The 13,653-nt window shown below is 38.9% G+C and overlaps 1 protein-coding gene across 1 annotated transcript in view; it reads right to left on the bottom strand.

Moving 5' to 3' along the window:
- SLC9C1 (solute carrier family 9 member C1) overlaps window positions 1-13,653 on the bottom strand; it is a gene marked incomplete at its 3' end in the record, with an annotated part of 106,126 nt that overhangs the window by 35,313 nt on the left and 57,160 nt on the right. The gene's annotated exons all lie outside the window — the stretch shown is intronic.

The raw sequence follows: 13,653 nt of genomic DNA, 5'->3' as shown, positions 1-13,653 counted from the left end.
ATATTTTTGTTTATATAGTCATATTTATAAATACAAAAGGAATTATATCATACATATTGCTCTGTAACCTGTTTTGTTTTTTTTCTTTTCTCTTAGCAATGGATCATGAGCATTTTTCCTTGTCAAGGCATATAATCTGGAACAAATCCCAGCATGTGTGGTAGTGGAACAGGTTAGGTCGCATTTTATTAAAAACTTTAAATTAACATACATGCTCTGAAAAATTATTTTTATACTGAGTATGCTAGACAGTAGAATTGTGAGTGAGAGGATTTACTTAATGTATTTTATTTTTGTGTGTGTGTGTGGTACGTGGGCCTCTCACTGCTGTGGCCTCTCCTGTTGCGGAGCACAGGCTCCAGACGTGCAGGCTCAGCAGCCATGGCTCACGGGCCCAGCCACTCCGCAGCATGTGGGATCTTCCCGGACCGGAGCACGAACCCATGTCCCCTGCATTGGCAGGCAGACTCTCAACCACTGCGCCACCAGGGAAGCCCTACTTAATGTATTTTTAATTTTATTTTTAAATTATTCAACTAGTATAATAATGCATTATTATTGCTAAAACTCAAATGAAATTATTAATCAATTATTGATTGAAGAGTGGGTGAGTGCTGGATTACTTTGCTATTCTTAGAGGTAGATCCGTGTTATGCAGGACCTGAAATTTTTACAATTTGGAGCCCTTTTAAGGAAAAGAAGATGAAATTATGAATACATATATGATGCTGTCATCAAATTGCAAAAATCCTCCAAGGCCTCAGGCAGTGCCAGTGTGAGGGAGGAGCCATAGAGTCTAAGCTTTGTTAAGTTTATGGTAACACTGCCTCTGCCCTTCTCAGCCCTCTCCCCAGACTGTTTTTATTTTCTTTCTATTTTTTAAAAAACTCAGCCATATTGAGGTATAACTGGCATAAAAATTGTAGATATTGAAAGTGTACATCATATATACATGTATATATACAATACAATGTATATACATATACATTGTGAAAGGATTCCCCCCATCTAGTTGATTAACACATCCATCACCTCACATAACTCTTTTTTGGGGGTGTGACCATTTAAATTCTACTCTCTAGCAAATTTCAGTTATAAAGTACAGTGTTCTCAATTATAGTCACCATGTCTTACATTAGATCTTCAGGCATTATTCACTTTATAGCTGAAAGTTTGTAACCTTTTACCAATCCCTATTTCCCCAAACCCTCAGCTCTGGTTTCTACTCTCTGTTTCTATGAGTTGACTATTTTTTTTTAATGAATGAATGAATGAATTTATTTTTGGCTGTGTTGGGTCTTTGTTGCTGTGCACGGGCTTTCTCTAGTTGTGGTGAGCAGGGGTTACTCTTTGTTGTGGTGCATGGGCTTCTCATTGTGGTGGCTTCTCTTGTTGAGGAGCATGGGGTCTAGGCATGCAAGCTTCAGTAGTTGCAGCACGCAGGCTCAGTAGTTGTGGCACATGGGCTTAGTTGCTCCACACCATGTGAGATCTTCCTGGACCATGGCTTGAACCCATGTCCCCTGCACTGGCAGACGGATTCTTAACCACTGCACCACCAGGGAAGTCTCTATGAGTTGGCTTTTAAAAATCTATTATTTTATTTCATTTTTTTCATTTGACTTATTTTTAGAGTTAACATATAAGTGATACCATGCAGTATTTGTCTTTCACAGTCTGGCTTATACTTAGCATAATGCTCTCAAGATCCAACCATGTTGTCACAAATGCAGGAGTTCCTTCTTTCTCATGGTTGAATAATATTCCATTGTATTTTCTCTATCCATTCATCCATTGATGGATGCTTACGTTCTTTTTATATCTTAACTATTGTGAATAATGCTACTGTGAAATGGGAGTGCAAATATCTCTTCGATATCTTGTTTTTATTTCTTTTGGATATATACTCAGAAGTGGGATTGCTAGATCATGTGGTAGTTCCATTTTTAATTTTTTGAGGAGACTCCATACTGTTTTCCACAGTGGCTGCATCAATTTAAGAGATAAGAGAATGTGAAATGAACAAAGAACTATAAAGTAGCAAGAAAACAATTATTAAATGGCAATAGTAAATCTATACCTATCTACTGATGATTTACAGTAGTGGTATGCTTAGATTCCTTTCTCTTTATCTTTTGTGTATCTACTATTGTTTTTTGCTTTGTAGTTACCACGAGGCTTACATAAAACATGTTTATATTTATAACAGTCTATTTTAAGATAAACTTAACTTTGAATGCATACTAAAATCTTTACATTTTTACTCCTCCTCTCCACATTTTATGTTTTTGATGTTACAATTTACATCTTTTTACCTTGTGTATCCATTAACAAATTATTGTAGTTATTTTTAGTACTTCTGTCTTTTAACCGTCATACTAGATTTATAAGTGACTTACTCACCATTATTACAACATTAGAGTACTCTGAATTTTACTATATATTTATTTACTTATGAAATTTATACTTTTTTTTTTCAATTTAATTTTTATTTTATATTGGAGTATAGTTGATTTACAATGTTGTGTTAGTTTCAGGTTTACAGCAAAGTGATTCAGTTACACATATACATATATCCATTCTTTTTTTTTTTGTCTGCCTTTTTTTTTTCTTTTTATTAGTTTCTGCTTTATAACAAAGTGAATCAGTCATACATATACATCTGTTCCCACATCCCTTCCCTCATGCATCTCCCTCCCTCCCACCCTCCCCATCCCACCCCTCCAGGCGGTCACAAAGCACCGAGCTGATCTCCCTGTGCTCTGCGGCTGCTTCCCACTATCTATCTACCCTATGTTTGGTAGTGTACATATGTCCATGCCTCTCTTTCGCTTTGTCACAGCTTACCCTTCCCCCTCCCCATATCCTCAAGTCCATTCTCAAGTAGGTCTGTGTCTTTATTCCCGTTTTACCCCTAGGTTCTTCATGACATTTTTTTTTTTTAATTCCGTATATATGTGTTAGCATACGGTATTTGTCTTTCTCTTTCTGACTTACTTCACTCTGTATGACAGACTCTAGGTCTATCCACCTCATTACAAATAGCTCAGTTTCATTTGTTTTTATGGCTGAGTAATATTCCATTGTATATATGTGCCACATCTTCTTTATCCATTCATCCGATGATGGACACTTAGGTTGTTTCCAGCTCCGGGCTATTGTGAATAGAGCTGCGATGAACATTTTGGTACATGTCTCTTTTTGAATTATGGTTTTCTCAGGGTATATGCCCAGTAGTGGGATTGCTGGGTCATATGGTAGTTCTATTTGTAGTTTTTTAAGGAACCTCCATACCGTTCTCCATAGTGGCTGTACCAATTCACATTCCCACCAGCAGTGCAAGAGTGTTCCCTTTTCTCCACACCCTCTCCAGCATTTATTGTTTCTAGATTTCTTGATGATGGCCATTCTGACTGGTGTGAGATGATATCTCATTGTAGTTTTGATTTGCATTTCTCTAATGATTAATGATGTTGAGCATTCTTTCATGTGTTTGTTGGCAGTCTGTATATCTTCTTTGGAGAAATGCCTATTTAAGTCTTCTGCCCATTTTTGGATTGGGTTGTTTGTTTTTTTGCTATTGAGCTGCATGAGCTGTTTATAAATTTTGGAGATTAATCCTTTGTCAGTTGCTTCATTTGCAAATATTTTCTCCCATTCTGAGGGTTGTCTTTTGGTCTTGTTTTTGGTTTCCTTTGCTGTGCAAAAGCTTTGAAGTTTCATTAGGTCCCATTTGTTTATCTTTGTTTTTATTTCCATTTCTCTAGGAGGTGGGTCCAAAAGGATCTTGCTGTGATTTATGTCATAGAGTGTTCTACCTATGTTTTCCTCTAAGAGTTTGATAGTTTCTGGCCTTACATTTAAGTCTTTAATCCATTTTGAGCTTATTTTTGTGTATGGTGTTAGGGAATGATCTAATCTCAAACTTTTACATGTCCCTGTCCAGTTTTCCCAGCACCACTTATTGAAGAGGCTGTCCTTTCTCCACTGTACATTCCTGCCTCCTTTATCAAAGATAAGTTGGCCATATGTGCGTGGGTTTATCTCTGGGCTTTCTATCCTGATCCACTGATCTATCTTTCTGTTTTTATGCCAGTACCACACTGTCTTGATTACTGTAGCTTTGTAGTATAGTCTGAAGTCAGGGAGCCTGATTCCTCCAGCTCCGTTTTTCGTTCTCAAGATTGCTTTGGCTATTCGGGGTCTTTTGTTTTTCCAAACAAATTTTGAAATTTTTTGTTCTAGTTCTGTGAAAAATGCCAGTGGTAGTTTGATAGGGATTGCATTGAATCTGTAGATTGCTTTGGGTAGTAGAGTCATTTTCACAATATTGATTCTTCCAATCCAGGAGCATGGTATATCTCTCCATCTATTTGTATCATCTTTAATTTCTTTCATCAGTGTCTTATAATTTTCTGCATACAGGTCTTTTGTCTCCTTAGGTAGGTTTATTCCTAGATATTTTATTCTTTTTGTTGCAATGGTAAATGGGAGTGTTTTCTTGATTTCATTTTCAGATTTTTCATCATTAGTGTACAGGAATGCCAGAGATTTCTGTACATTAATTTTGTATCCTGCTACTTTACCAAATTCATTGATTAGCTCTAGTAGTTTTTTGATAGCATCTTTAGGATTCTCTATGTATAGTATCATGTCATCTGCAAACAGTGACAGCTTTACTTCTTCTTTTCCGATTTGGATTCCTTTTATTTCCTTTTCTTCTCTGATTGCTGTGGCTAAAACTTCCAAAACTATGTTGAATAAGAGTGGTGAGAGTGGGCAGCCTTGTCTTGTTCCTGATCTTAGAGGAAATGGTTTCAGTTTTTCACCATTGAGGACAATGTTGGCTGTGGGTTTGTCATATATGGCCTTTATTATGTTGAGGAAAGTTCCCTCTATGCCTACTTTCTGCAGGGTTTTTATCATAAATGGGTGTTGAATTTTGTCGAAAGCTTTCTCTGCATCTATTGAGATGATCATATGGTTTTTCTCCTTCAACTTGTTAATATGGTGTATCACATTGATTGATTTGCGTATATTGAAGAATCCTTGCATTCCTGGAATAAACCCCACTTGATCATGGTGTATGATCCTTTTAATGTGCTGTTGGATTCTGTTTGCTAGTATTTTGTTGAGGATTTTTGCATCTATGTTCATCAGTGATATTGGCCTGTAGTTTTCTTTCTTTGTGACATCCTTGCCTGGTTTTGGTATCAAGGTGATGGTGGCCTCGTAGAATGAGTTTGGGAGTGTTCCTTCCTCTGATATTGTTTGGAAGAGTTTGAGAAGGATGGGTGTTAGCTCTTCTCTAAATGTTTGATAGAATTCGCCTGTGAAGCCATCTGGTCCTGGGCTTTTGTTTGTTGGAAGATTTTTAATCACAGTTTCAATTTCAGTGCTTGTGATTGGTCTATTCATATTTTCTATTTCTTCCTGAGTCAGTCTTGGCAGGTTGTGCATTTCTAAGAATTTGTCCATCTCTTCCAGGTTGTCCATTTTATGGGCATAGAGTTGCTTATAGTAATCTCTCATGATCTTTTGTATTTCTGCAGTGTCAGTTGTTACTTCTCCTTTTTCATTTCTAATTCTATTGATTTGAGTCTTCTCCCTTCTTTTCTTGATGAGTCTGGCTAATGGTTTATCAATTTTGTTTATCTTCTCAAAGAACCAGCTTTTAGTTTTATTGATCTTTGCTATCGTTTCCTTCATTTCTTTTTCATTTATTTCTGATCTGATTTTTATGATTTCTTTCCTTCGGCTAACTTTGGGATGTTTTTGTTCTTCTTCCTCTAATTGCTTTAGGTGCAAGGTTAGGTTGTTTATTCGAGATGTTTCCTGTTTCTTAAGGTGGGATTGTATTGCTATAAACTTCCCCCTTAGAACTGCTTTTGCTGCGTCCCATAGGTTTTGGGTTGTCGTGTCTCCATTGTCATTTGTTTCTAGGTATTTTTTAATTTCCCCTTTGATTTCTTCAGTTATCACTTCGTTATTAAGTAGTGTATTGTTTAGCCTCCATGTGTTGGTATTTTTTACAGCTTTTGTCCTGTAATTGATATCTAGTCTCATAGCATTGTGGTCAGAAAAGATACTTGATACAATTTCAATTTTCTTAAATTTACCAAGGCTTGATTTGTGACCCAAGATATGATCTATCCTGGAGAATGTTCCATGAGCACTTGAGAAAAATGTGTATTCTGTTGTTTTTGGGTGGAATGTCCTATAAATATCAATTAAGTCCATCTTGTTTAATGTATCATTTAAAGCTTGTGTTTCCTTATTTATTTTCATTTTGGATGATCTGTCCATTGGTGAAAGTGGGGTGTTAAAGTCCCCTACTATTATTGTGTTACTGTCGATTTCTCCTTTTATGGCTGTTAGTATTTGCCTTATGTATTGAGGTGCTCCTATGTTTGGTGCATAAATATTTACAATTGTTATATCTTCTTCTTGGATCGATCCCTTGATCATTATGTAGTGTCCTTCTTTGTCTCTTCTAGTAGTCTTTATTTTAAAGTCTATTTTGTCTGATATGAGAATTGCTACTCCAGCTTTCTTTTGGTTTCCGTTTGCATGGAATATCTTTTTCCATCCCCTTACTTTCAGTCTGTATGTGTCTCTAGGTCTGAAGTGGGTCTCTTGTATACAGCATATATCTGGGTTTTGTTTTTGTATCCATTCAGCCAATCTGTGTCTTTTGGTGGGAGCATTTAGTCCATTTACATTTAAGGTAATTATCGATATGTATGTTCCTATTCCCATTTTCTTAATTGTTTTGCGTTCATTATTGTAGGTCTTTTCCTTCTGTTGTGTTTCTTGCCTAGAGAAGTTCCTTTAGCATTTGTTGTAAAGCTGGTTTGGTGGTGCTGAACTCTCTCAGCTTTTGCTTGTCTGTAAACGTTTTAATTTCTCCATCAAATCTGAATGAGATCCTTGCTGGGTAGAGTAATCTTGGTTGCAGGTTTTTCTCTTTCATCACTTTAATTATGTCCTGGCACTCCCTTCTGGCTTGTAGAGTTTCTGCTGAGAAATCAGCTGTTATCCTGATGGGGATTCCCTTGCGTGTTATTTGTTGTTTTTGCCTTGCTGCTTTTAATATGATTTCTTTGTGTTTAATTTTTGACAGTTTGATTAATATGTGTCTTGGCGTATTTCTCCTTGGATTTATTCTGTATGGGACTCTCTGTGCCTCCTGGACTTGATTAACTATTTCCTTTCCCATATTAGGGAAGTTTTCAACTATAATCTCTTCAAATATTTTCTCAGTCCCTTTCTTTTTCTCTTCTTCTTCTGGAACCCCTATAATTCGAATGTTGGTGCGTTTAATGTTGTCCCAGAGGTCTCTGAGACTGTCCTCTGTTCTTTTCATTCTTTTTTCTTTATTTTGCTCTGCAGCAGTTATTTCCACTATTTTATCTTCCACCTCACTTATCCGTTCTTCTGCCTCAGTTATTCTGCTATTGATCCCGTCTAGAGTATTTTTTATTTCATGTATTGTGTTTTTAATCGATGCTTGATTCATCTTTAGTTCTTCTAGGTCCTTGTTAACTGTTTCTTGCATTTTGTCTATTCTATTTCCAAGATTTTGGATCTGGGAGATAGAATCTTGGATCATCTTTACCATCATTATTCTGAATTCTTTTTCAGGTAGACTGCCTATTACCTCTTCATTTGTTAGGTCTGGTGGGTTTTTATCTTGCTCCTTCTCCTGCTGTGTGTTTTTCTGTCATCTCATTTTGCTTATGTTACTGTGTTTGGGGTCTCCTTTTTGCAGGCTGCCGGTTCGTAGTTCCCGTTGTTTTTGGTGTCTGTCCCCAGTGGCTAAGGTTGGTTTAGTGGGTTGTGTAGGCTTCCTGGTGGAGGGGACTAGTGCCTGTGTTCTGATGGATGAGGCTGGATCTTGTCTTTCTGGTGAGCAGGTCCACGTCTGGTGGTGTGTTTTGGGGTGTCTGCGGACTTTTTATGATTTTAGGCCACCTCTCTGGTAATGGGTGGCGTTGTGTTCCTGTCTTGCTAGTTGTTTGGCATAGGGTGTCCAGCACTGTAGCTTGCTGGTCGTTGAGTGAAGCTGGGTGCTGGTGTTGAGATGGAGATCTCTGGAAGATTTTTGCCGTTTGATATTATGTGGAGCTGGGAGGTCTCTTGTGGACCAGTGTCCTGAAGTTGGCTCTCCCACCTCAGAGGCACAGCACTGACTCCGGGCTCCTCAATTTGGGATGATGTGTTGTCTATTCATGTATTCCACAGATGCAGGGTACATCAAGTTGATTGTGGAGCTTTAATCCGCTGCTTCTGAGGCTGCTGGGAGAGGTTTCCCTTTCTCTTCTTTGTTCTCACAGCTCCTGGGTCTCAGCTTTGGATTTGGCCCCGCCTCTGCGTGTAGGTCGCCGGAGGGCGCCTGTTCTTCGCTCAGGCAGGACAGGATTAAAGGAGCAGCCGCTTCGGGGACTCTTGCTCACTCAGGCCGGGCGGGAGGGCGGGGCATGGAGTGCGGGGCGAGCCTGCAGCGGCAGAGGTCGGCGTGACGTTGCACCAGCCCGAGGCGCACCGTGCATTCTCCCAGGGAAGCCGCCCCTGGATCCTGGGACCCCGGCAGTGGCGGGCTGCACAGGCTCCCGGAAGGGCGGTGTGGGCAGTGACCTGCGCTCGCACACAGGCTTCTTGGCGGCAGCAGCAGCAGCCCCAGCGTCCCACTCCCGTCACTGGGCTCCGCGCTTTCAGTCGCGACTCGCGCCCGTCTGTGGAGCCCCTTTAAGCAGCGCTCTTAATCCCCTCTCCTCGCGCACCAGGAAACCAAGAGGGAAGAAAAAGTCTCTTGCCTCTTCGGCAGCTCCAGAGTTTTCCCAGACTCCCTGCCGGCTAGCTGTGGCACATTAGCCCCCTTCACGCTGAGTTCTCGCCGCCAGCCCCAGTCCTCTCTCTGCGCTCTGACCGAAGCCCGAGCCTCAGCTTCCAGCGCTGCGCGCCCCGGCGGGCGAGCAGACAAGCCTCTCGGGCTGGTGAGTGCCGCTCGGCATCGATCCTCTGTGTGAGGATCTCTCCGCTTTGCCCTACCCAGGTATGTGGGGGAGTTTCTTGCCTTTTGGGAGGTCTGGGGTCTTATGCCAGCGTTCAGTAGGTGTTCTGTAGGAGTTGTTCCATGTGTAGCTGTATTTCTGGTGTATCCGTGGGGAGGAAGGTGATCTCCGCGTCTTACTCTTCCGCCATCTTACCCGGAAGTCTGAAATTTATACTTTGATATGATTTCCTGTTATTAAAAAATTCCTGTTCATTTTAGCTTGAAAGGGACTTTAGTCCATTTTAACATTTCTTGTAAGGCTGGTCTTGAGGGTGCTGAATTCCTCAGCTTTTGCTTGCCTAGAAAAACTCATTATCTCTTCTTCAATTCTGAACAATTTTGCTGGGTAGAGAATTCTTGGTTGGTAGTTTTTTCTTTTTTTTTTCTTTCAGTACTTTGAGTGTGTCATGCTACTCTCTTCTGACCTACAAAGTTTCTGCTGAAAAATATGCTGATAGTCTTATTGGTGCGTATGTGTCCCTTGTATATAACAAATTGTTTTTCTCTTGCTGGTTTTAATATTCTCTCCTTGTCTTTAAATTTTGACAATTTAATTACCTAGTGTGTCTTGGTGTGGGTCTCTTTGGATTAATCATATTTGGAAATTTCTGAGTTTCCTGGATCTGGATGTCTGTTTCTTTCCCTATGTAAAGAAAGTTTCCAGCCATTATTATTTTTTTTTAATAAGTTTGTTGCCCCTTTCTTTCTCTCTTCTCCTTCTGGCACCCCTATAATGTAAATACTGGTCCACCTGATGGTGTCCCATGAGTCATTTAAGCTATCTTCACTCTTTTTCATTCTTTTTTTTCCTCCTCAGATTGGATGAATTCTGCTGCCTTGTCTTTGAGATTGCTTATCTTTTTTTCTGCTTGATTTAGTCTGCTGTTAAACCCCTCTATTGAATGTTTCAGCTCAGTTATTCTTCAGCTCTGTGATTTCTGTTTGGGACATTTTTATATTGTTTATCTCTTTGTTAAATTTTTCCCTTTGTTTATACATTCTTCTTCTGACCCTAGTGAGCATCTTTGATCTCTCTAACAGATGAATCACAATAACAGATCTCTTTAAGAGATAAATCACTTATCTAAATTTCATTAAGGTGTTTCTGGAGTTTTATTCTGTTCTTTTGTTTGGAACATATTCCTCTGTTTCTTCATTTTCCTTCATGCTCTGTGTTGGTTTCTGCACATTAGATAAAACAGTCACCTCTTTTGGTCTTGATGGACTGGTCTTGTGTAGATAAACCTCATCATTCAGCCTATCATGAGCTCTTGGTTGTCTCTCAAACCTTTGTGATTGTCCAAGCTGCCTTATTTGCTCTTAGTGGCTCCCAGTAGTTGAGGATGTGCCAAGACATGTTTGTGTCCCATTGTGGAGAGTATCATTCATCACCTAGATGCAAGCTGATTGGAAACAGGACTCCTCAGGTAGCAGCTTTTGAGGTATGCAAATAGACTTCTTTCAGGGAAAGACTGGGAGATGGGTATTTCTATCTGCTCCATCTGCACTGAGCCATGGAGCTGTAGCCCATTAAGAAGTGTTTCTTTGTTTGCTACAGTCCTGTGGGTCCTAAAATAGAAGCCCCCTTGGCCACTAGAGCCAGGCAATCAAGAGGTGTGTCCTTTGTGTGGAAGCCACAAAAGCCAGGGTGCCAAATTTTACACAAGCTCCTTCCAAGAAGACAACATCCTCATGAACACATTAAGAACTGTTTCTTTGTTCTAGTCTTGTGTATTTTGTGGTTATAAGCCTCATTAGATTTCAGAACTAGGTATTTTGGGGGCCCATCCCGTAGGGTGAAGTCTTAAAAGTTGGGGTGCTAGATATTGGGCTCAAACCCTTTGCTTCTCGGGAGAGACTGGGAGCTCTGTGTTCCCTTCCAATTGTATGTCTGTGCCAGGGGGTGAGTTTTATGGTGAAAGTGTGTCTCAGCATTTCCTACCTGTTTCAAAGTAGGTATTTTCTCATTAGCCTGATGTGTAGGAGTTGCTCAGTTTCTGGATTTCTTTCAAGGAGAACTCATCCATGTTTAGCTGTAGATTTGGTGTGTCCATGGAAGGAATTGAGTTCAGGAGCCTCAATGCCACCATCTTGGATGAGAGAACAAACTGCTTTTTAAAATTTCTTCCAGCAATAAAGTCACATCTGGCACAGCATTACACTTGAGGTTACCTTTTGCTTAAATTGATAATTGACTATAATCTGACTTGTTTATGTCAGATAGATAAATTAAAGGGGATATGATGGGAATTACTTACAATGTCTTTAAATCTTTAATGTTGGCATTAGTTTTTAAACTCCTCCTGGAATGCTATATTGCTTCTTATTACTATTTTGGCCAAGGGTTCCACTTGGTCACTTGGCCATTTCTGCCATGATTCTTATGATATAGGTCAACAAGACAATGTATGTGTTCAGCTAGACACTAAGTATATTCATCCCAATTATACACTTAGGGACTTAGGGAAATAACCACACAGTGAACCTAGTGGACTTCTATGAGACAGACTGGGTCAGAAACTCCATAAATTATCTGGCCTAAAAGCTCCCAGTTTAACTTGAGGAACACAATAGTATTTCAAGCCTTTGGTATCAGTATCATTTAAATGCCATAACCCAAAGTCCTAACAGAGTCTGAGTATTTTCTTTTCCCAATGCACAGGAAATCTGGTAAAATGATTAAATGTCCATCTGAGAGAAGATTGAGGAAATATTTATCCTACATATTTGTGGTGCTGCAGTTCTTTCTCAAGGACTCTGATTCTGAGAATTGACTTAGCTGTCTTGCAGTAATTGACTTCATCCTTTTGCTCAACAGCTCTCCCTTTCTACCTTGAGAAAAGTCAAGTAATACCATAGTTAACTGTTTGTCTATATTGTCTTTTAATATTCAATATTTGTTACCCATCCTTAGGTCAAACACTCTGACTGCTACTCCAGGTTTGCTGTCCACAAAATAAAGTATGCCCACCTTGCCTCTGACATTTAAGTGTTGCCATCTGTCTTCTGCCACTCCCATTTCCTTTTGATACTAGAGAGGCCTGTTCCACAGCAGATGTAATGATGGTTAACCATGTCCTGCAGAGGACATCTATCATTGAGTTTCTCACTGTTGCCTTGGTGAAGGGAAATATCCTCTGTTCTTTCACAGGGAACAAAATCATGAGGTTGGTTCTTCATTCTAATATAATAAATCTAGTTAAATATTCCAATTTTATCATCTGCACTTCATTTATTGTAGGTTATTGGCCTGGTCAAGCTTCAAAGAACCATCTCAGGAATATAATAGCACCAGCTCCAAGTGTCCTAGATAGAATGTTGAATCCTGAATTATCAGGTATAAGACCTCTGTGCCAATAAATTTCTTCCCAATCTGGCCTTATGTTGCAGCCCTGGTCCCATATCCTCAAGATCCATCCTCTTATATGTTCTACTAGTATTTGCTGATGTCAGGTCCTGTAATTTTGTCAGCTGACAAGTTGTAGTCTCCTGAAGCAGCCACTATATTTCCCCCTCCAGCTGTGTTGAGACCTGACCTGGGTAATTACCTTGGAAGCAATGAAAAGGTGGTAGAAACTATTATATATATTTTCCATGTTATATAATTTATATATAAATTATATATTTTTTCATTTTCATTATATAAATCTTCTTTTGGTGATTGGCCTTGTTCATGTTTGTGATTCCATCACTTACTAATTTCAACATTTCATTAATACTATAGTCCATATTGGATAATTTTAATAACTGAAGTCTTAGGGATATAAATCTGCTGCTGTTATTTCTGCTGATTCACTCTCATGATTATTTGTTTCCTTGTGTGTTTGTTCATCTTTGATAGTGACTTCATCCACTGGTTAGAGAACTCAATTTTTATTTAGCACTTAATAATAAATGCTAACATTTAAGTGCTTACTTAGTGCTAGTCTCTGGACTAAGTGCTTCTACACACTATTTATGTAATCTTTACAACAATCCCATAATGAAGGCAGAGGTGAACCCAACTAGTATATACTAGTACCTACTATGTGCCAGTTATTTTGCCAAGTGCTTTACATTTATCAGTCTCCAGAATATGACATAGATATTACTTTATCCATTTTTCAAATGAGAAAACTGAGACCTTTCAAACTTATCCAGCTAATAAATGATAAAGACTAGGATTCTAAACTAAGCCATCTGACTCCAGAATCTGTACTGCCTACTCTGAGATGAATGATATATAAGAGACAGCCTAAAATGTAGATTGATTATAAATCCTAGTTTTTCAAATCTCCACTTCTTTGTTACATCAACAGAAATAAATACTCAGAAAGTTGTGGCCTAAGTCACTATTGAAGGCTTTAAAAGAACCATAGTACAAAAATATCCATTTGGTATTTACTGATAATCCTATTGAGAAGAGGGAGACCTCTCTTGAATCTAAGAAAAGAAACAAAAGACATCCCAGTTGGAAAGGAAAAAGTAAACATATTTCTATCCCTAGGTGATATGCTCTTAAATACAGAAAATCCTAGAGAATTCACAAAAAACAACTAGAGCTAATAAATGAATTCAGCAAAGCTTCAAGATACAAGATCAATATACAGAAATAACTT

Source organism: Mesoplodon mirus (genome assembly GCF_964341445.2).
Source record: "Mesoplodon mirus genome assembly, chromosome: 6".
In the NCBI taxonomy this organism is placed as follows: domain Eukaryota; kingdom Metazoa; phylum Chordata; class Mammalia; order Artiodactyla; family Ziphiidae; genus Mesoplodon; species Mesoplodon mirus.
Note: the sequence above shows the minus strand (reverse complement) of the source record. Positions and strands in the feature narration are given on the sequence as shown.